At 38.6% G+C, this 21633-nt stretch overlaps 1 protein-coding gene across 1 annotated transcript in view; it reads right to left on the bottom strand.

The window, feature by feature from the left end:
- The window catches only part of LOC126100812 (uncharacterized), a 117658-nt gene that overhangs the window by 10297 nt on the left and 85728 nt on the right, over positions 1-21633 (bottom strand). The window lies entirely within an intron of this gene.

Below are 21633 nucleotides of genomic sequence, written 5' to 3'. Positions count from 1 at the left end.
AACTTGCAAACCACCTTTATAAAAGAAAACACTGTTTATAACCTAAAACAAGCAGAAAATGTACAAATGTGTGTATCCAATTCATACAATACCACAGAAGATGCTTTGTAAAAGTGAAACGCGTCTGCTGTAAATCTTTTTAATTAGACTGCAGTCAGCTCAAGACAGATAACCTATAATATAGGTGTTAACTGCTGCTGTGGAAGATGGCCACACAAGCAAATGTATTATGATGAGAATGAGCTTGTAATCAATAAAGAATGCTAATGTATGGTGTTGGTGATGTTGTCAGTCCAACACCCCCCCCTCCCCACCCCACTCTTCACACACATTAACATATTAATATTTGCTGTGATGTGAGCAAATATTCCATACACTCATTAATAATGGCAAAAATTGTCAAACATGTCAAAGATAGCATTTATTCAAACATATGACTGATCAAAAATTTTTCTGTGAACAATTGTAGTGACACTGCATGATTTTCAGATCCCGAGTTCTAACTTTAGGATCTTCTTGCGCATAGTTTAAGCTTTGTTCACACTGACATTTTCTTAGCTCTGCATCACAGTAGCAGGCCAGGATATTATAACTGTGAGGAAGGGCATCATCCAGAAGCCCAGAAACAATTTCAGCCTAATTTATGCCTTCATGCACTCAAACCCTTAACTACACAATCTGCTGTTACCTTGGCTCACTATTTGGATCCCAGCCAAAAATTTCCACTATTAATTCTGACCAGGAGCAGATACTGAATACAGGGATGTATAGGGATTTTATGAGGTGCTTTGATGACATGACTGGCCCCGAGAGCTGCAGGTGGGTAAACATGGAGCTGAACTGACTTGGCTGACTCAGACAGCTATAAAATCCCATCAAGTTACTGGGATGCAATAAGAATTTGAGGATATATTTGTCAAGACCTATGTCTCATTAAGAGGGATGAGCAAAATTTAGATCTGTCTGGCAAAAAGTATAAAAAGGAGGAAAGGCAAATTCCTGTGCTTATTGGACTATATACAACATCTTTTTGTGGACTAAATTCAAAGTTGTATCAAAGAAAAACTAAATTAAAATCATACAGAAATGGAAGGAAGGATAAAATAGACTTGGTTATTGGACTAATTATGATGATGATGATCATTAAGTTTGAGATTATCTTTCCCTCCATCCCTTTGAAATCTGTTTCCAATTTCGCTAGTATTACCAATTTGGTTAATATGTACAAAGGGCATTCAAAAAGTGTTGCACAGTTGTCCCTAATTTTTTTTATTTTTTTTATTTATTTTTTTTTTTTTTTTTTTGCAGGAGGAGAAAAAGTTTTTGTGAACATACTTTGAACATTTAGCTATACGTCAAGCCTACTCAATGTAGCCTCCATCAGCTGTGACGCATCTGGCCCAATATTCTTTCCATGATGTAAATGCACTTTGTTAAAATTCTGGGGATTGACTTTTAAACCATCACTTGACACAGGAAATAAGGTCTTTCTCATTATCAAATGTTTTACCGCACAGATGGGCCTTCAAATGACCAAAGAGGTAAAAATCAGACAGAGGATAAGGAACAATTTTCCAACCCATTTTCCTGATTTTCTCCTGCATCATAAGGGCTGTATGGAGTTTGGCATTGCCATGGTGTAGTCTGATGAGCTGACCCTGAAGCTGTGGCCTGTGAGTATTGATGGCAAGTCGCAGCTTGTCCTATGACAAACCGTAACGGTCCTGGTTAATTGTGGAGGCAAGTTCCAAAAAGTCAATGAAAATGACACAACACCGATCCCAGAAGAAGGAGGCCATCATTTTTCGGCCTGCTGTTTGTGAAAGTCTTGGTTTCTTTTTCCGAGGGGAACCCGGATAACACCACTCCATGCATGGGTTTTGCTCTCAGGTTCGGACAAAAACAACCATGTTTCATCTTGGGTAATGATGCCGTTAAAACATGTTTCCACTCTTCAGTAAAGGTCTTCATGAGACCCTCGTACACATTCTTCCTTATAGTTTTCATTTCTCTTGTTAATAATCTAGGCACCCAACATACACAGATTTTTCTGTACCCATGTGACTATACCAGTGATACCACACTAGCCAATGACAAACAAGTCATTTCAGCAAGCTGTCGCATCATCACACATCTGTCATTTTGGATGATTTGATCAGTGGTCTCCTTATTCACATCACTCATTGCCGTCGATGGTCTACCGCATTGTGGATTGTCCAGTAGAGAGAAATCACCTTCTTTAAACCTCTGCAACCACTGCTGGATATTACTGCGATCCACTGTGTCCTCACCATAAACAGGGAGCAACTTCCTGTGAACTGATGTGGCAGAGTCATTGCTGGTTTTGAAGAGGAACTCCATCACTGACTGTTGTCGCAACCTGACATCTACTTCACAGTCCATTATGGCTCACCTGTAAATAAAAGACAATACTTTTATATATTAATTTACAGCTAACTGTTCCAAGTATGTTCAGAAAAAATTTCATTCTCCTCCAGTAAAAATTACAAAAATTAGAGACGACTGTGCAAAACTTTTTGAACACCCTTTATATCATGTGCCCTTATGTGAGAGAGATGAAGAGGACGAGAGAAATATCTTGCAATAGTGAAGACAGTGGTAGGGTTATAGGACAGAGTGGGGTGGTATGTAAGCATGAAGATTTGGAACTTTACTTTCTGTGTTGAGAAGCGCACCCTTTGTGACTACCTTGCACTCGACATCAGTATATAAAATACCATGAGAAGTGGTTACGAAACTGCTGCTTAATATGTCAGAAGGGTAAAGACTTGTGTTTTCCTCGATTGATAGCAGTATCAAGGAACTGCCCAATTGTGTTAGCTCAGGGCAAAGTAAATTTGGAGAGCTTTTGGGATCAGGATTACTGTGAAAGGCTCCCTAAGATGATACAGAAACACCATTACATATAAATCGACACTTGTAAAAAGTACAATACAGTCAGCAGCCATTGCACAATCTGGTAGTATTCTGGGTAAAGCTACAGCCGGGTTCAGGTTACACCACAGTTCAGTCAGAGCAATGCACACTCTTTGAAGTTACGATGAATGATGATCACAACAGTTAAAACTACTTTTATTAGTTAATTAGTTCAGAACCTTAAACTGTTAATTTTTATTGTTGTTTGTAAGAAAGGCCTACGACTGTTTCGTCAGTTCCACAACAACGCACTAGCAGCCAACAATCACATCTGCTGCTCAACGCAGTGCAGCCAGCACAGCAATCCAGTTTCCTGCATCGTTGCAATGCATTGAGACACACAAGCATTGTTTGGAGAGCTATGTTAAAGCCAATTTGAATGTCTTTTCTTTTCTTTGGTTGTCATGACTGTGTGTTGTGGGGTAATTGAAGTGTATATGTTCAGAAGAATATTTGGTTAATGAAATTACCCACTCTATGTAATTGTTAGTAATTGGAGAAGTTTAGTTGCTAGTTAATAACTGTAATTGCAGTGTTTGCCAGTGAGAACCACTGACATGGTATAGGTGTGGAAAGCTATTGATGACTTAGCTGTTGTATTAGACACTTCTAACAGAAATATAAACACTCAAGGTGATGAGCTAAATGCAAAAATAGATGCAAAAGGTGATTGATTTGAAAAAGTACTACATGAGGTAAATGCTCAGATGATCTCTGAATTAAACAGTAAGACAGATAAAATTAATACTAACATAAAATTAGTATTCAAGGCATCTACAAGCAGTTAATCAGCAATTATATGAACATATAAGATCCATAAATGGAGTAGTTAAAAGTAAATAATACGATATGCGAACTACAATCCACTAATACGACTTTAACATTGGAGTTAATTTCTGAGATTATTAAACAATGTGACTTCATCATAAACAAAGTTAACAAAGAGTCCAGAGACTTGAATAAGCATCTACAAGAGAATAAAGATTTTACTGAACAAGAATTTACAGATGTACATATTTAGGTATTTGTTAGACACTATAGTAAGGCTAAATGTTTTAAAACAAAATAAGGGTTCCAAAGGAACTGCAATCTCGGACTCCACCCTTGAAACTTTTAAAGAGCATGTTACTGAATTAACTGGACAATAAGTACAGGAGAAGATTGAATTATCTGTCAATACACCTCATTCAACAGCTGAGACAGATAGCGCAGAGGATGAATTACAAAGCTCTTGGATGAACTAATCAAAACAAAGGGGGTGGTAAAAAAATAAGACTTATGGATAATAGTTGGTTCCCTGTAGCATTAACAAGGGAAACTCTTCTTGAAAGGGGAACGAACTTCTCCAAACAATTTTCCAAATCTAAACCTGCAGGAGATGTTAATCCTACTTATTTTTTAAGGGCGTTTTCTATATTCCTGCCTACGCAGGGATGATTTCAAGAAAACTGATGGACGCAGCTGAATGGGTTACAGCTCATTCAGACAAATTGTCTTCTTGGAATGATTCTGAAGACTTTAAAAAGAATTACTGGTCATCAAGAATGCGTGAGAAGTTAGCACTTGCATTATTCGATCCTAGGTATAACATGTGTAATTAATGTCACTACACAAGATCTAAGTACTTGGACAATTCCCCTGACGAAAATCATTTGGTGACAGTGTTGATCCATGGGCTACCCTACCATGTAACAAAAGAATTATGTTATCGTGGGTGGTTATGTGTAAAAGAACTCTGGACTTCCATAAAAAGGATAAGACACACTAAATAAAGAAAAAGGAGATTACAATCATGAGGAAAATCGTAATCTGACAATAACAATGGAAGTATTGTTCTCGTTGCCAATGTAAGACTTAATCAAAATACTGTAAAATAGGAAGACAAAATAATAAAAATAGAATGATTAATCATGGAAGGGATAAAAATGTTGTGTACAATTCTAATTAGGAAAATGGGGGTTCTATAGAGCTGGGGAGGATCAATTTGTGTATCGAAGCCCAGAAAACTCTGCACGTTCTGAAGCAGGGGCCAGGCTTCATGACTTCACAACAGAATAATATGTCCATAGATAGAAAAAGTGGTAGCCCTCACACATTCAATGTCTGCACATGAATGGCTACTGGAAGTAATACAGAACAAATAAAACATAGTATTTGGTAGGTGTGCTCAACACTCCCTGTGAGCAGAGTTTATGCCATAGGTACAACAGAAAGTAAAGAGAAGCCTCTAAAACAAATAGATGAGATTATCAATAACAATTCATACTCTCACCTTTTATCAGACACTATTAATTATATTGTATCTTAACTTAGATGAACTTCTACGTGTAGACAGTATAACTTTTCCTGGTAAAAAATGCTTTATAACTATGCAGTTACTAGAATAGAGACAATTATGTTATATTTTGTATTTGTAAAGGATTAAATACTGGACTTGTGAAAAAATATCTGTGTTGGTGAGTTCTGAAACCGCTACAGAAAAGAATTAGTAAAGAAAAACTCAGAGATTTCATGACAATCAGCCATTGTATAAATAGTAGTGTAAGAATAATAATGTCATTGTCGTCTTCTTGGAGTCACGTAGAGAGGAGGAACCTGTGATGCTATGTTTAACGCATTGGTAGCTTTCATTTGTCTAGGTTATAAGTAGGATGTCATTAGTCACAGATTATAAAGAAAGGTGTGTGAACTTCATTATTCTAGTTTTAAATAGAGTTATTTGATGAGAACTCACATGTTATTATTAGAAAGCTTACCTGGTATTGCACCTATTTATTTAAGACATTTTCAGTTAAGTAGTGTCCATAGTGCAGAGATTCGACACGGCGGAACGAGCTGCCGCCGCGGCAGATTCAAATCTGATAATGCCAATCATACCGCAATAAACAGTCAGGTAAAAAGTGAATTTAAAATTATTTCTTAGAGCAGTTTGAGATTGGAGTACAATGCAGCAGATTTAACATTGTGTTTCACAGGCAGACGTGGGCTGCTAATGTTGTAAACTTTCACAGTGTCAAAGTTAAAATACTTTCTTGTTTCAAAAGGAAATCTTGCTAAGCAAAAATTATGGACTGGTAAAAGTTATACAAAAATCATTTTCTGGTTAATAATGATGGTCTCATGCTCTAGCGTTAGCCATGGCACTGATTAATAATTAATGCTGCCGAAAAATCCACTGCAAGGTTAGAGGTTCTTTAAGCATTGCGTACGGTAACTTCATTATTTTTCATAACAGAAATAATTTCAGAACATCATTATGATAGTTGTAGCAGAGATGGATATGTTGTGCATTCTATTGAGTTACAGTAACAAAATGATTCATTTAATAAGAAGCCAATTCCAGTACAATAATAATTAATCTCACTTGTTCGCAACATACAACTAACCAAAGTAAATCAGTGTACAGAAAAAATATTGGAGTGCGAAATTGTTGTCCAAAAGTGTGGGGGCAAGAACGTGCAGTGGCCACGAGAGATAATAACTATTTAATGTATTTTCTTTAATTTCGTATTGTTGTATGGATATATTTAGTGATAAATGTATGTATGTGTTGTATAATTTATGCCATGTATTAATGAGTGTAAATAACTTTTTCACAAGAAGATCCTGGCACTACTAAGAAACTGTAACAACTATATAAGCTGGGGGTAGTGGAACCCCAAGTCAAATCAGTTCAAGGTAAGACTATGGTGTAGTTGTCCTGTTTGTAGAAGCTCAACTCCAGTGAAGTGATCTCTTATTGCTAGTGTGCACATGATTTGTTAATAATGTATATAACAGGACAAGGTTGAACGTAGTTAATCATTTTCATTGTGTAGTATATTGTAGATAAACTATCATATTTTGTGTGCAAATTTCAATTTTCAAAACTGTAGGCATAGCAAATTACTTATTGGTTTCTGAAAATGGTGAAATTGCATAGCCAAAGCACTATCAATATGGATTCTGAATAACAACAATTAGTTAGTGATGTTGATGTAGGAGCAGGAGCTTAACTAGCACCAGCAGCCTCTTTGAGGATATACAGTGTGAAAATACAGGGGCGGCGGCACAAGAAGTAGTGCCACCGTCTACCAATGCTCAAGTAGAGGTAGCTAAAGAGTGTACCACCACCAAAAGGGCATGAACCAGAGAGTGGTAATCTGCCTGGTGGGTATTCACTGCAAGCAATATTAGAGTGCATACTTGACTACCAGGCGAAATTTGTGCGACAACAAAAGGAGAGAGACGAGGAAATTAAAAACTTCCTTGTCCAACAAGCTGAACATGAACGTCAGCGAACGGACCGTGACCAGCAACTTATGCAGTCACTAGAAATTATGTAGAAAGAGATTGCCTATATAAAGCAAAATCACGAATCACTACCTAAGGTCGCACAGCAGCTAAGCGTACAGGTCAACAACCTGCAAATGGCGAATATCAATGTAATAGTTGAAATAGGTGTTCTGGCAAACCGACTAGAAAAGCTCGAAATAGATGCTACACAACTGGTAGAACGGAGGTTAAATGAATACGCTACCAAGATTGAAACTGAATTCAACTCCTGGTTAGAGTCAAAAGATAGTGAGATAGACAAAAAGATCGATTCCAGGGTTCAAACAGCTATGGCAGAGAGAGACTCTGAATCACTCAATGGCACAATAAGTAGTCAAGTACAAAATGAAACGCAAACTATCAGACAGATACTCAATGACGATATTCTGCAGTGGCAAGTAAGTATCAAGAAGCGAATATCTGATCTTGAGAAAGGATTAGCACTGAGCGGCAGGCTGCTGAACATGAAGCGATGTCGCCAACAGCCAATGTTTTTGGCAATGCACAGGCTTTTGCTTGACACAACAACAGTGAATCTTTAGGTGATAATGCGAAGAGCTGCAGTATCAGATCAGAGCACGCAGTCTACATGCAAGGAGCAAACAAGTACAACCCAAAAATATTGGTTGAAGAGAGCTTAATTAAAAATAGGCAGTTTCAAACTTTTACTACTGAGTGAAAATCAGTACACCCCGTAGTATTTATAAAAAACTTCAGAAATATCCTATCTTGTGTGTGGAACAAGGAACAAAAGATCCAATACGTAATGCTGTACATTCAGGGCGATGCAGCACTGTGGGCTACGGAAGTAGCCGACAGCTGCATTACGTATGATCAGTTTGAGAAGGCATTCTTGTCTAAGTACTGGTCACCGTGTGTACAAGAACAACTAAGAAAGGAAGTGTATAATCCGGAACCATACTCTGCCCTTCTTGGGAACCTGAGGCAGTATTTAGAGAAATATATAAATAAGACTCGTTCCTGTTGAACCAATCTCACCCAGAAATATAATAAGGCTATTAAAATCTCACCTGCCCACCCATATCAAAGAAAAACTGATACACCTACCTGGGAACAATATGGAACACTTCCTATCGGTTCTCAATTCCATACACTTGATACAGGAAGACGCTAAGGCAGCATTTGATCATGCCCGTAATTATGGGTCAGGATATAAGAATGATAGAAACAATAGTATGCCAAACCACAACCGTGGTAATGGCAGGGGCAATAAACGACAAGAGTACATACATAACGGCAATAACGGTAGGAGTCAGAACGACTATGGTCAGCCATCTAACAATAAAAAGAGTAGGTTCGATGACAGGTATGACTCCGGACTGGTAGGGACCAATTGATGGAAAAATCCGAGAGGTCAATGGCATAACAATTACAACAACGGAAATCGCAACTGGAATCAAAATCACAGACCGAGCCTGGAAAGGCAAGGTAGTGACCATTATGACAACACCGCAAAAGGCGCCAATCGCGCAGTCGTGGCGACCGGTGAACCAGAATGTGCATACAATTGAGGTCACGGACACAAACCGTCCAAGTACCTCACAGGCAAGCCATCCAACAAACTAGATGTGGCCACGATACGCTCTCTGTCGCTGGCCGAGGGATGGAGTAGGAGCAACATGAACAATAACGACGTACCTGAAATTCATATGCTGCGATGTAATGATGGGATCCGTATGGAGAAAGAATTCCTTACCGAACCACATGTCTGCTCTAAAGTAAATAATGAAAATGTGCAGGCTATAAGAGGGACTAAGATCAGTGATATTAAGGTGAACATGATTATCGACACAGGTGCTTCAATAAGTGTTATGAGTATGGAGTTGTTTAAAACACTCTGCGACTTTCCCTGTTAGTAACTGTAAGGTTTCTGGAGCCATTAGTGCACAGAGCAGATGGAGATAAGGAAGGAGGGCGAAGCCATAGTGTGCTCGTTTTTCATTGTGAAAGGATTACAAGTGGCCTGCATCCTGGGTGTCGATTTTCTACTAGAAAGGGATGCAATAATTGACCTTTCTTCGGGCAAACTGAGTATACTAAATGAAGGTAGAAGAGTTGTATTACGTATGTTGAAATCAAAGGAAGTACTTGTGCTGTATTGCAATAGAATTAACATTAAATGTACAAATCCTCAGGTACTACATTTAGATGATTATTCACCTGTAAAGGATCTCTATTATCCTGATGCTGAAAATGAAGATTTCGATACAAATGTAGAAGCATTCCAGACTAAAGTACAGCAATCTGAGACTGAGCAATGCACATAAACAGGAATTAATGCAGTTGCTATCGGATTATGAGAGGGTAATTTCCGATCGCCCTGGGATAATAAAGGGGTACCACTATCACATTGAGGTGATGCACCATGAAACGTATTGCCGTGCATCATACTCCATCCCTTGGTCGAGAAGGGAGTAGTGGCTAAAGAAATTAGGAAAATGTTTGAGTGAGCAGCATATCCTCAGTCAGGGAAAATAAAGGGATTGTATCCAAGAAAAGACATAAAATTGTTTATACAATGACTTGTCAATAGTAGATGTAGTATCATGTCAATTGTGTTTTAGAATGTGTGTGTGTTTAATTATAAGAATGAATTTATATCTTTTTTTTATTTTTTATTTTATTTTATTTTTTTTTTTTTTTTTTTTGAGGACAGCAAAACATTTAATAATTATTAATTGCACGAAGTTAAAATCAATAAAATGTGCAATAATGTGTCATTTGAGTATTTACTTACAGACAATTATTGTAGGTAAACCACTATCATCTCTTCAAGCTATGAACAATGTTTCATTTGCAAAGAACTAAATAATTTACTGAATCAATGTATTTATTATTGCGTACATGTGTAGCTAGTACGGAAATTTCATGAAGTAATATAGTAAATATAATTGTGTTAGTATTAAGAAACCTGAGAGAGTCTCTATAAATTGAGAGTGATTATGTAGCACACAACAATGACATACAGCCACGTGGTTACCAGTAGTGATCTGAGCACGACACTGGAGCCGATTTAATTAAAGACAAACCCCATTTCAAGCAACATACACTCTGTATGTGATAAAGCTTCAATTGGAGCCCATGTAATTGGTACACGTACCAGTGACTAGCCGGGTTAGCAACCAAACTCTCTCCACACGGTAGCTACGCTGTAGTCCCATAGGAAAGATTATGCATGAGAAATTATGGTAACGCCCAAGTCCGGCCGTCATGCACATAGTAAAATCTGTTTGCTAAAGGGTGATAACTGGGCAAGCTACACCAAAAGGAGAAAAGTAAATCATGTATCAAAATTCACACACTTTTTTGCATTTGCAGTCATGTTTCAGCTGTAACAGTACTAAATTGGTGTAACGCATATTGTAATCCAGTGGACACGGACACAATGTATGAATAAGAATAAGTACGATTATGCAATATCAGTTGATATGTATTTAAAAAGGGTTAACTGTGGACATAAACATTTAGGAAAGATGAAATATTGTGTAGCTGGGACAGGAAATGACTGTTGAGACTACATCAACATACGTCAGGATCACTCAAGTGTTGAGTGAACAACTGTTTTAGTGCAGTGCTCATCAGATAATAAAGTTACTGTATATAAAGAAGGGAGAAAAAGTGATCCATTCAGAGACGATCTAAACAATCATTGCTCGACAGAATCACTTGCAGTGTGTGTGATTAAAAACATCTTCGCATGTTGAGGGACGCTTTGGAAGCGCATCGGCCGTGGGGATAAATGAAGTGTGTAGTACAGCTTGCGTGTGATGAACTCCACAGTAGTGTCACGGGGCAATATAGTTGTGAAGCCATGGAAAACCTTTTATCACACCAAACCATACTGTGCAGACCGGCTAAACAAAGGCTTACTGAACAATACACAATAAACCAAGTGCATTCCTTCCACAGCTAATAACCTGTACTAATAAAGGCAGTACATTGTTACAGAATATACGGAGTTCCATGCGAAGAGCCATACTGGAATGCTGTGCCGCCAGTCTGCTGTTCGTGGGAAACATCAGCAACACAATGCTATAGCTGTCAGCTTCTGCGCGGGGCGCAACTGCGCAGGCGCCACACCCCACCGTGCCGCTGCTGTTATGGCACACAAGGCATCGACCCCAGTGGGCATTCACACACCGCAATCCAGCCGACGCCACACAACAATTACTTCATGATGCCTGTTGAATACGCCATTGTTGACATTCAGCTGGACATTTTTAACTACATTTCCAATGAACTAACATAAAAACAATTTTCTAAACACATAAACATATGTAAGACATTTTCTTATAGTTATGTGTAAATTCAGAACATTTATAGTATATGTTGTATACCTCTATTACATTAGTGAAACAAATTGAAATGAATAATGTAATATGATAGAACATTCATAGTGAACAATCTTAAAGCCAGTCATTTTGTGACTACAAAACTATTTAATGAGTGACTTTAGGTTGCACAAAACACAAACTGAAACGTTATCACTGATATAGTGAAGTGTATAAGGTGCATTTGACAAAAGAACCAAAGTTTCAACATTTCTTAACAAATAATTTTTTTGATATGAATATAATAGAGGGAAACATTCCACGTGGGAAAAATATATCTAAATAGAAAGATGATGAGACTTACCAAACAAAAGCGCTGGCAGGTCGATAGACACACAAACAAACACATACATACACACAAAATTCAAGCTTTCACAACCAATGGTTGCCTCGTCAGGAAAGAGGGAAGGAGAGGGAAAGACGAAAGGATTTGGGTTTTAAGGGAGAGGGTAAGGAGTCATTCCAATCCCGGGAGCGGAAAGACTTACCTTAGGTAAGGTAGGTACCTAAGGTAAGTCTTTCCGCTCCCGGGATTGGAATGACTCCTTACCCTCTCCCTTAAAACCCAAATCCTTTCGTCTTTCCCTCTCCTTCCCTCTTTCCTGATGAGGCAACCGTTGGTTGCGAAAGCCTGAATTTTGTGTGTATGTTTGTGTGTCTATCGACCTGCCAGCACTTTTGTTTGTAAGTCTCATCATCTTTCTTTTCAAATAATTTTTTTGTGTGACATTTATGTACATCTGACATATATCAGACTTATTTGTGTGAAATGATCAGACTGCTTTTAATAACGAACCAGGCGGGATGACCGTGGCTCCGGTGCAGTTTTCCCAGGTTTCCTGTTCGCACAGAGCCCAAATGGGGGAGCCGAAAAGCTATAATGACCCTGCGAGTAGATTGGGGTCACCTCGCGAAGTGTTAGAGGACATAAACAGTGTAAATCAAACTATTGTGCAAATGAGTGGACAAAGTGAATGATAAATGTTCCCAAAATAAAGTGGCAAACAATGATGTAATGAACATTGGTGGCAGCATATTGCCGAACATTTCTAAACGTTAGTCAAATGCTGCCAGGGGTATTACCGTATTTACTCGAATCCAAGCCGCACTCGAATCTAAACCGCACCTGAAAAATGAGACTCGAAATAAAGGGAAAAAAAAAAAAAAAAAAAAAAAAAAAATTCCCGAATCTAAGCCGCACCTGAAATTTGAGACTCGAAATTCAAGGGGAGAGAAAAGTTTTAAGCCGCACCTCCAAATCGAAACAAAGTTGGTCCATTGTAATATGAGACACAATTTAGGTCGAATGAATGACGATACAGCTACAGTAGTTGAGTTCGAGTCGTAAGCTTAGCAGTTAAGCTTTACCACGTAGCCATTGCTATGCGCCAGGCGCTCCGTCCGTATTTATACGGGTACCCTTCCTTTTTCACGTGCTTCGTCTGGTTTGAGTCGATAGCTTATTTTGCTTTGATCTGATAAGTGTCGTTTTCTTTGTTATAGGTGTCTGCGTCACTAAGCTGAAAATGCATTACTGCATTGTGTCATGCATTTACAGCCTGTCGCGGCTCGCGGCATGGCTTGCTTTTGTGCGCGCTACTGCCGCGAGAGAGAGAGAGAGAGAGAGAGAGAGAGAGAGAGAGAGAGAGAGAGAGGAATCGTCTCATTAGCGAAACAATGGCAAGAGACTGCTATTTGTTGTTACTTACACTGCTGCTTTCTTTGATAATGATCAACAAGAATCAAATAATAGACTGCATATGATAGAACATGTTCTGAACGAGAGTTAGGCGAAAATTTTTCCCCGTTTGAAAATCTTTGCAGCCGCTTCTTTATTACATCAAATTCTGCACAGAAATTAGAGTCATCTTAGATTTAAAAATCTAGTCACTTGCCGTGCTTCATTTCTGACTGTATCACTATTAGGCATAAGAATAATACGAATATAAACATGACACGATACGTATATTCTTCCGCGTTTGCTGTTGTCTCACTCTAGTTTCGTAGTTTATTAGGCAAATAGAATTTAAATGAGATAGCAGCAAACACGAAAGAATACATGGCAAAATGTTTATATTCGTATTATTCTTATGGTGAAGAAAATACTGTATGTAATTCAAATTTCATCAGGTTCCTATTAGCAACCATCTCTTCTCACAGATAGGAAAAAATTCAGAACTTAGAGTTGGCCATATTGACAAACATCCCAAACAGTCTTGCCAGTCAGATTTTCGTAGTACACTGAAATTGTGCTTCATTCGAAGATGAACAATACGGAATTTGTATTTACTTCATTGGATTATGTATGAAAATGCAGTGGTCGAAACTCGCGGCGGAGAAAAAAAGCTCGTCTTCCACTTTTTTTTTAAATTTATTTACTGACGCAGAGGTTTTGGCGCCAATATTTATCTGTGTGCCTACAGAGCATGCCTGCGTAGCGCTACATATATTCGACGGCAGAAGTTAGTTGTGGCGGCACGTACCAACATTTTTCATAACTTATGCTTCCTTTGCACTCGATTCTAAGCCGCAGATGGTATTTTGGATTATGAAAACCGGAAAAAAAGTGCGGCTTAGATTCGAGTAAATATGGTATAACGTCTCTTGTAAAACATGCTTTATAACTATGCCATTACAATTTTTTTTATATGCAGGGTGGTCCACTGATCGTGACCGGGCCAAATATCTCATGAAATAAGCGTCAAACGAAAGAACTACAAAGAACGAAACTTGTCTAGCTTGAAGGGGGAAACCAGATGGTGCTATGATTGGCATACTAGATGGCGCTGCCATAGGTCAAACGGATATCAACTGCATTTTTTAAAATAGGAACCCCCATTTTTTATTACATATTCGTGTAGTACATAAAGAAAATGAATGTTTTAGTTGGACCACTTTTTTCACTTTGTGATAGATGGTGCTGTAATAGTCGCAAACATATGGCTCACAATTTTAGACGAACTGTTGGTAACAGGTAGGTTTTTTAAATTAAAATACAGAACGTAGGTACGTCTGAACATTTCATTTTGGTTGTTCCAACGTGATACATGTACCTTTGTGAACTTGTCATTTCTGAGAACGCATGCTGTTACAGCATGATTACCTGTGAATACTACATTAATGCAATAAATGCTCAAAATATTGTCCGTCAACCTCAATGCATTTGGTAACACGTGTAACGACATTCTTCTCAACAGCAAGCAGTTCACCTTCCATAATGTTCGCACATGCATTGACAATGCGCTAACGCATATTGTCAGGCGTTCAGAATGACCTTTTCACTCTGCAGCAGAGAGTGCGCTGATATGAAACTTCCTGGCAGATTAAAACTGTGTGCCGGACCGAGACTTGAACTCGGGTAGAGCACTTGCCCGCGAAAGGCAAAGGTCCCGAGATCGAGTCTTGGTCCAGCACACAGTTTTAATCTGTGGAGGAAGTTTCATATCAGCGCACACTCTGCTGCAGAGTGAAAATCTCATTCTGGAAACATCCCCTAGGCTGTGGTTAAGCCATGTTTCTGCAATATCCTTTCTTTCAGGAGGGCTAGTCCTGCATGGTTCGCAGGAGAGCCTCTGTAAAGTTTGAAAGGTAGGAAACGAGGTACTGGCAGAAGTAAAGCTGTGAGAACGGGGCATCAGTTGTGCTTGGGTAGCTCTGTTGGTAGAGCACTTGCCTGTGAAAGGCATAGGTCCCGAGTTAGAAACTCGGTCCGGCACACAGTTTTAATCTGCCAGGAAGTTTCATTGTCAGGCGTTCTCAGTAGATCAAGATAGGAAATATCCTTCAGCTTTCCCTACAGAAAGAAACGTGCGGGCCATGGTATGGTGCTTTGACGACCAATCCACCTGTCATGAAATATTCTATTCAATACCGCTTCAACTGCACACGAACTATGTGCCAGACATCCATCACATTGGAAGTACATCGCCATTCTGTCATGCAGTGAAACATCTTGTAGTAACATCGGTAGAACATTATGTAGGAAATCAGCATACATTGTACCATTTAGATTGCCATCAATAAAATTGGGGACAATTATCCTTCCTCCCATAAGGCCGTACCATACATTAACTCGCTAAGGTCGCTGATGTTCCACTTGTTGCAGCCATCGTGGATTTTTCGTTGCCCAATAGCGCATATTATGCCGGTTTACGTTACCACTGTTGGTGAATGATGCTTCATCGCTAAATAGAATGCATGCAAAAAACTGTCATCGTCCCGTAATTTCTCTTGTGCCCAGTGGCAGAACTGTACCCAACGTTCAAAGTCGTCGCCATGCAATTCCTGGTGCATAGAAATATGGTACGGGTGCAATTGATGTTTATGTAGCATTCTCAACACCAACGTTTTTGAGATTCCCGATTCTCATGCAATTTGTCTGCTACTGATGTGCACCTACTTGGGCATCGTCATTTGTTGCCGGTCGTGGTTGACGTTTCACATGTGGTTGAACACTTCCTGTTTCCTTAAATAACTCAACTATCCGCCGAACGGTCTGGACACTTTGTGATGTCGTCCAGGATACCGAGCAGCATGCGTAGCAAACGCCCGTTGGGCATTTTGATCACAACAGCCATACATCAACATGATATCGACCTTTTCCGCAATTGGTTAACAGTCTATTTTAATACGGGTAATGTATCATGAAGCAAATACCATCCGCACTGGCGGAACGTTACATGATACCACGTACTTATACGTTTGTGACTATTACAGCGCCATGTATCACAAAGGGAAAAAAGCTGTCCAACTAAGACAATCAAATTTCTTTACGTACTACACGAATACGTAATAAAAATGGGGGTTCCTATTTAAAAAAAACACAGTTGATATCCGTTTGACCTATGGCAGTGCCATCTAGTGGGCCAACCATAGCGCCATCTGGTTTCCCCCATCAAGTTAGACGAGTTCTGTTCTTTGTAGTTTTTTTCATTTGACACTTATTTCATGAGATATTTGGACCGGCCACTATCAATGGACCATACATTGATTACGTCTGTGGACTCTGAATAATAATAGAATAGAGACAATTGTTATATTTTGTATTTGTAAAGTACTGGATTTGTGAAATAATATCTGTGTCGGCTAGTTCTGAAACCACTGCAGAAAAGAATTAGTAAAAAAATACTCAGAGATTTCATGACAATCAGCCATTGTATAAATAGTAGTGTAAGAATAATAACGTCGTCGTCGTCTTCTTGGAGTCACAGAGAGGAGGAAACTGTGACGCTATGTTTAATGCATTGGTAGCTTTCATTTGTCTAGATTGTAAGCAGGACGCCATTAACCGCTGATTATAAAGAAAGGTGTGTGAACTTGTTATTGTTCTAGTTTTAAATATAGTTATTTAATGAGAACTCACAAGTTGTTATTAGAACACTTGCCTGGTATTGTACCCATTTATTTAAGACATTGTCAGTTTTTTAAGTAGTGTTCATGGTGCAGAGCTTTGACACGGCGGGCAATCATACCACAATAAACGTGAATTTAAAATTATTTCTTACAGCAGTTCAAGATTGGAGTACAAAGCAGCAGATTTTACATTGTGCCACAGGCAGACGTGAGCTGCTAATATTGTAAACTTTAACACTGTCAAACTTAAAATATTTTCCTGTTTCTAAAGGAGATCTCACTAAGCAAAAATTATGGACTGGTAAAAGCTATAGAAAAATCATTTTCTGGTTAGTAATGATAAGTCTCATGCTCTTGTGTTAGCCGTGGCACTGATTAATAATTAATGTTGACGAAAAATCCACTGCAAGGTTAAAGGTTCTTTAAGCGTTGCGTACGGTAACTTCATTATTTTTGATAACAGAAATAATTTCAGAACATTTTTACGATAGTTGTAGCAGAGATGGATATGTTGTGCATTCTATTGAGTTACAGTAACAAAAATATTGATTTAATAAGAATTCAATTCTAGTATAGTAATAATCTCACTTGTTCGCAACATACAACTAACCAAAGTAAACTAGTGTACAGAAAAAAATAGTGGCGCGCAAAAACTGACTACTTGACAATAAGTGCCACTAGATTTTAATGAGGATAGACTAATACAGAAAAGAGAAGACACCTACAGAGTTAAAAATAATGTAATAGTTTTTAAAAAAGAATTTAAAATGGTGAAATGTGAGCATCTAGTGGATACAGCTAATTAGAGAATCAGAACCCAACAAGGAAAATTATTAATACGTATAAAATTAAAATCCCAAAAATCAAATATACTGACACAAGAGCACAAGATGTAATTTGCAAAACATCTTACTAACACATAAAGAAGGGGCTTTCTGATAAATCAAATGTTGTTAATGAGTATGTCTTTAAGTTTAAAGTAAAAGGGCGAAAACCTTTCTTCTGTACACTGTATCAAATATCCATAATTCTTTGATCTGCAATACAAGAAGAGATACAAATGATCAATAATGGTAACTCAAGCATATAAAATTATCCTTTGTTGTTATTAGTGGTGAAAACACCTGCAAGAAGTGTTTGGGTGGTGTCAGACGAGCAGACTATAATAATCAGATCGAAGTGAAGTGGCATAAGCTTGTCAGTATAGAAGAATTCTCAAAATTTGAAGAGTCAAATTTCTTTAGCTGAGTGGGCTTAACCAGTATCTACAGGCAAGTATTCTCACATGAAGAATCCAGACCTTACACAGTATTCCCATTTGAAGGGAAATATTGTCAGTTTAAAGTAATACCTATTGGGTTGAACATGCCTGCAGCATATTTTTATCTACACTATGGACAAGTCTTTAGGTAGTGAATTACTAGACCTACTAATTATATATGCAGATGATTTAATACTAGTTTCTAATACATGTAAGGATGATTGTGTATTACTGATTAGGACTTTAAGAAGATTGCAAGGAAAACAAATAACAACAAAGCTGGCAGGACGGCACGAATTCAAAGTTGCTGGAGTATATGGTGGGTATAAAGGAGATTCAACCCAATCCGGAAAGAAACCAAGAAATAAACTAAGTCCCTTATCCATGGAATGAGAAACAATTATATTAATTTTTGGGTTTAGCCAGTTTCTATACACATTATTGAAGTGTACAAGCGATCAACAATTTGTGACTACTATGCCTACTGAAACTAAGGTCTAAGTGGATTTGGGATAACACCACAGCGGAAATGGCAAGCCCTATCGATGCCAAGATTTTAACGTGTCCAAAGATACGCTAAGCCTTTAATTTACCCATGGATGCATCAGAATATCAATTAGGTTATGAATTATTTCAAAAAGAAGGGCCATGAACAAGAACACAGAGCTACAGCTTTTGCCAGTAGAGGCCTTAGCAAACTTTAACTAAATTATACAGCTATTGAAAAGGAATTATTGTCTATAGTTTGGCGTTTGCAAGAACTCCCAACTTTAATCTGCAGTTCAAAGATAATAATATGTAGAGATCACCAAGCATTTGCATTCGTGGTGGAGAATAGGCTGCTGTACAGGAGTCTGATGTGATAGGTCTCCTTTCTACAGGATTTTAAGATAGAAATGAATTATGTTGAAGTTTTACTGAACATAGTGCTTGATGCTTTTTTTAAATTATATATACACATGAATAACGAAAGAAGAATGGTAGGCCCTGGAGCTAGATTTAAACCTATTGTCTATTACTTAGACTAATATATGCAAAATAAGGATAGGCAGCCACTCTCCAATACTGAGGTGACAAAAGTCATGGGACAGCCAAGTGCACATGTACAGATTGAGGTAGTATAACATACACAAGGTGCGAGAGAACAGTACATTGGTGGAGCTGCCATTTCTCAGGTGATTCATCTGAAAAGGTTGTCGACATGATTATTGCTGTACAGCGGGAATTAACTGACTTGGAACACAGAATGGTAGTTGGAGATAGATGCCTAGGACATTCCATTTTGGAAATCATTAGAGAATTCAACACTCCAAGATCCACAGTGTCAACATGCCGAGAATATCAAATTTCAGGCATTACCTCTCACCACGGACAATGCACTGGCCAACACACTTTGTTTTATGACCAAGTCCAGCGGTGTTTGCATAATTGTCAATGCTAACAGTGTGTGTGCACTTTGGGATCTTATGGGTGCCCAAAAGTGAGGTTATCAGTGCTGTCAGTGCTAACAGACAAGCAACACTGAGGAAATAACTGCACAAATCAATGTGGGACGTACAATGAATGTATCAATTAGGACAGACTGGTGAAATTTGGTGTTAACGGGCTATGGCACCAGATGACCAACACGAATGTCTTTGCTGACAGCACATCACCTGCAGTACCTCTCCTGGGCTTGTGACCCCAATGGTCTGACCCTAGACAACTGGAAAACTGTGGCCTGTTCAAACAAGTCCTGATTTCAGTTGGTAAGAGCTGGTGGTAGTCTTTGAGTGTGGTGCAGACCCAGAAAAGCCATGAACCCAAGTTGTTAACAAGGCCCTGTGCAAGCTGGTGGTGGCTCCATAGTGGTGTGGGCTATGATTACATGGAACGGACTGGGTCCTGGCTATGTTCAGCTTCTTGGGAACCATTTGGAACTGTTGATGGACTTCTTGTTCGAACATAATGATGGAATTTCTACTGATGACACTGCGCCATGTCAGTGGGCAACAATTGTTTGCGATTTGTTTGAAGAACATTCTGGAAAATTCTAGCAAACTATTTGGCCACCCAGGTCAACAGACATTAATTTCATTGAACATTTCTGGGACATAACAGAGAGGTCACTTTGTGCACGACATCCTGCAACATCTGGTGAGCACGATGTATGAGACAGGCGAAATACCCTCAGACTTCAAGAAGAATATAATAATTCCAATCCCAAAGAAAGCAGGTGTTGACAGATGTGAAAATTACCGAACTATCAGTTTAATAAGTCACAGCTGCAAAATACTAACGCGAATTCTTTACAGACGAATGGAAAAACTGGTAGAAGCCGACCTCGGGGAAGATCAGTTTGGATTCCGTAGAAATGTTGGAACACGTGAGGCAATACTGACCTTACGACTTATCTTAGAAGAAAGATTAAGAAAAGGCAAACCTACGTTTCTAGCATTTGTAGACTTAGAGAAAGCTTTTGACAATGTTAACAGGAATACTCTCTTTCAAATTCTGAAGGTGGCAGGGGTAAAATACAGGGAGCGAAAGGCTATTTACAGTTTGTACAGAAACCAGATGGCAGTTATAAGAGTCGAGGGGCATGAAAGGGAAGCAGTGGTTGGGAAAAGAGTAAGACAGGGTTGTAGCCTCTCCCCGATGTTATTCAATCTGTATATTGAGCAAGCAGTAAAGGAAACAAAACAAAAATTTGGAGTAGGTATTAAAATCCATGGAGAAGAAATAAAAACTTTGAGGTTCGCCGATGACATTGTAATTCTGTCAGAGACAGCAAAGGACTTGGAAGAGCAGTTTAACGGAATGGACAGTGTCTTGAAAGGAGGATATAAGATGAACATCAACAAAAGCAAAACGAGGATAATGGAATGTAGTCAAATTAAGTCGGGTGATGCTGAGGGAATTAGATTAGGAAATGAGACACTTAAAGTAGTAAAGGAGTTTTGCTATTTAGGGAGTAAAATAACCGATGATGGTCGAAGTAGAGAGGATATAAAATGTAGACTGGCAATGGCAAGGAAAGCGTTTCTCAAGAAGAGGAATTTGTTAACATCGAGTATAGATTTAAGTGTCAGGAAGTCGTTTCTGAAAGTATTTGTATGGAGTGTAGCCATGTATGGAAGTGAAACATGGACAATAACTAGTTTGGACAAGAAGAGAATAGAAGCTTTAGAAATGTGGTGCTACAGAAGAATGCTGAAGATAAGGTGGGTAGATCACATAACTAATGAGGAGGTATTGAATAGGATTGGGGAGAAGAGAAGTTTGTGGCACAACTTGACTAGAAGAAGGGATCGGTTGGTAGGACATGTTTTGAGGCATCAAGGGATCACAAATTTAGCATTGGAGGGCAGTGTGGAGGGTAAAAATCGTAGAGGGAGACCAAGAGATGACTACACTAAGCAGATTCAGAAGGATGTA

This window comes from Schistocerca cancellata, chromosome 9 (genome assembly GCF_023864275.1).
Source record: "Schistocerca cancellata isolate TAMUIC-IGC-003103 chromosome 9, iqSchCanc2.1, whole genome shotgun sequence".
Classification (NCBI taxonomy): domain Eukaryota; kingdom Metazoa; phylum Arthropoda; class Insecta; order Orthoptera; family Acrididae; genus Schistocerca; species Schistocerca cancellata.
This window is presented reverse-complemented; position numbering and strand designations above follow the sequence as displayed.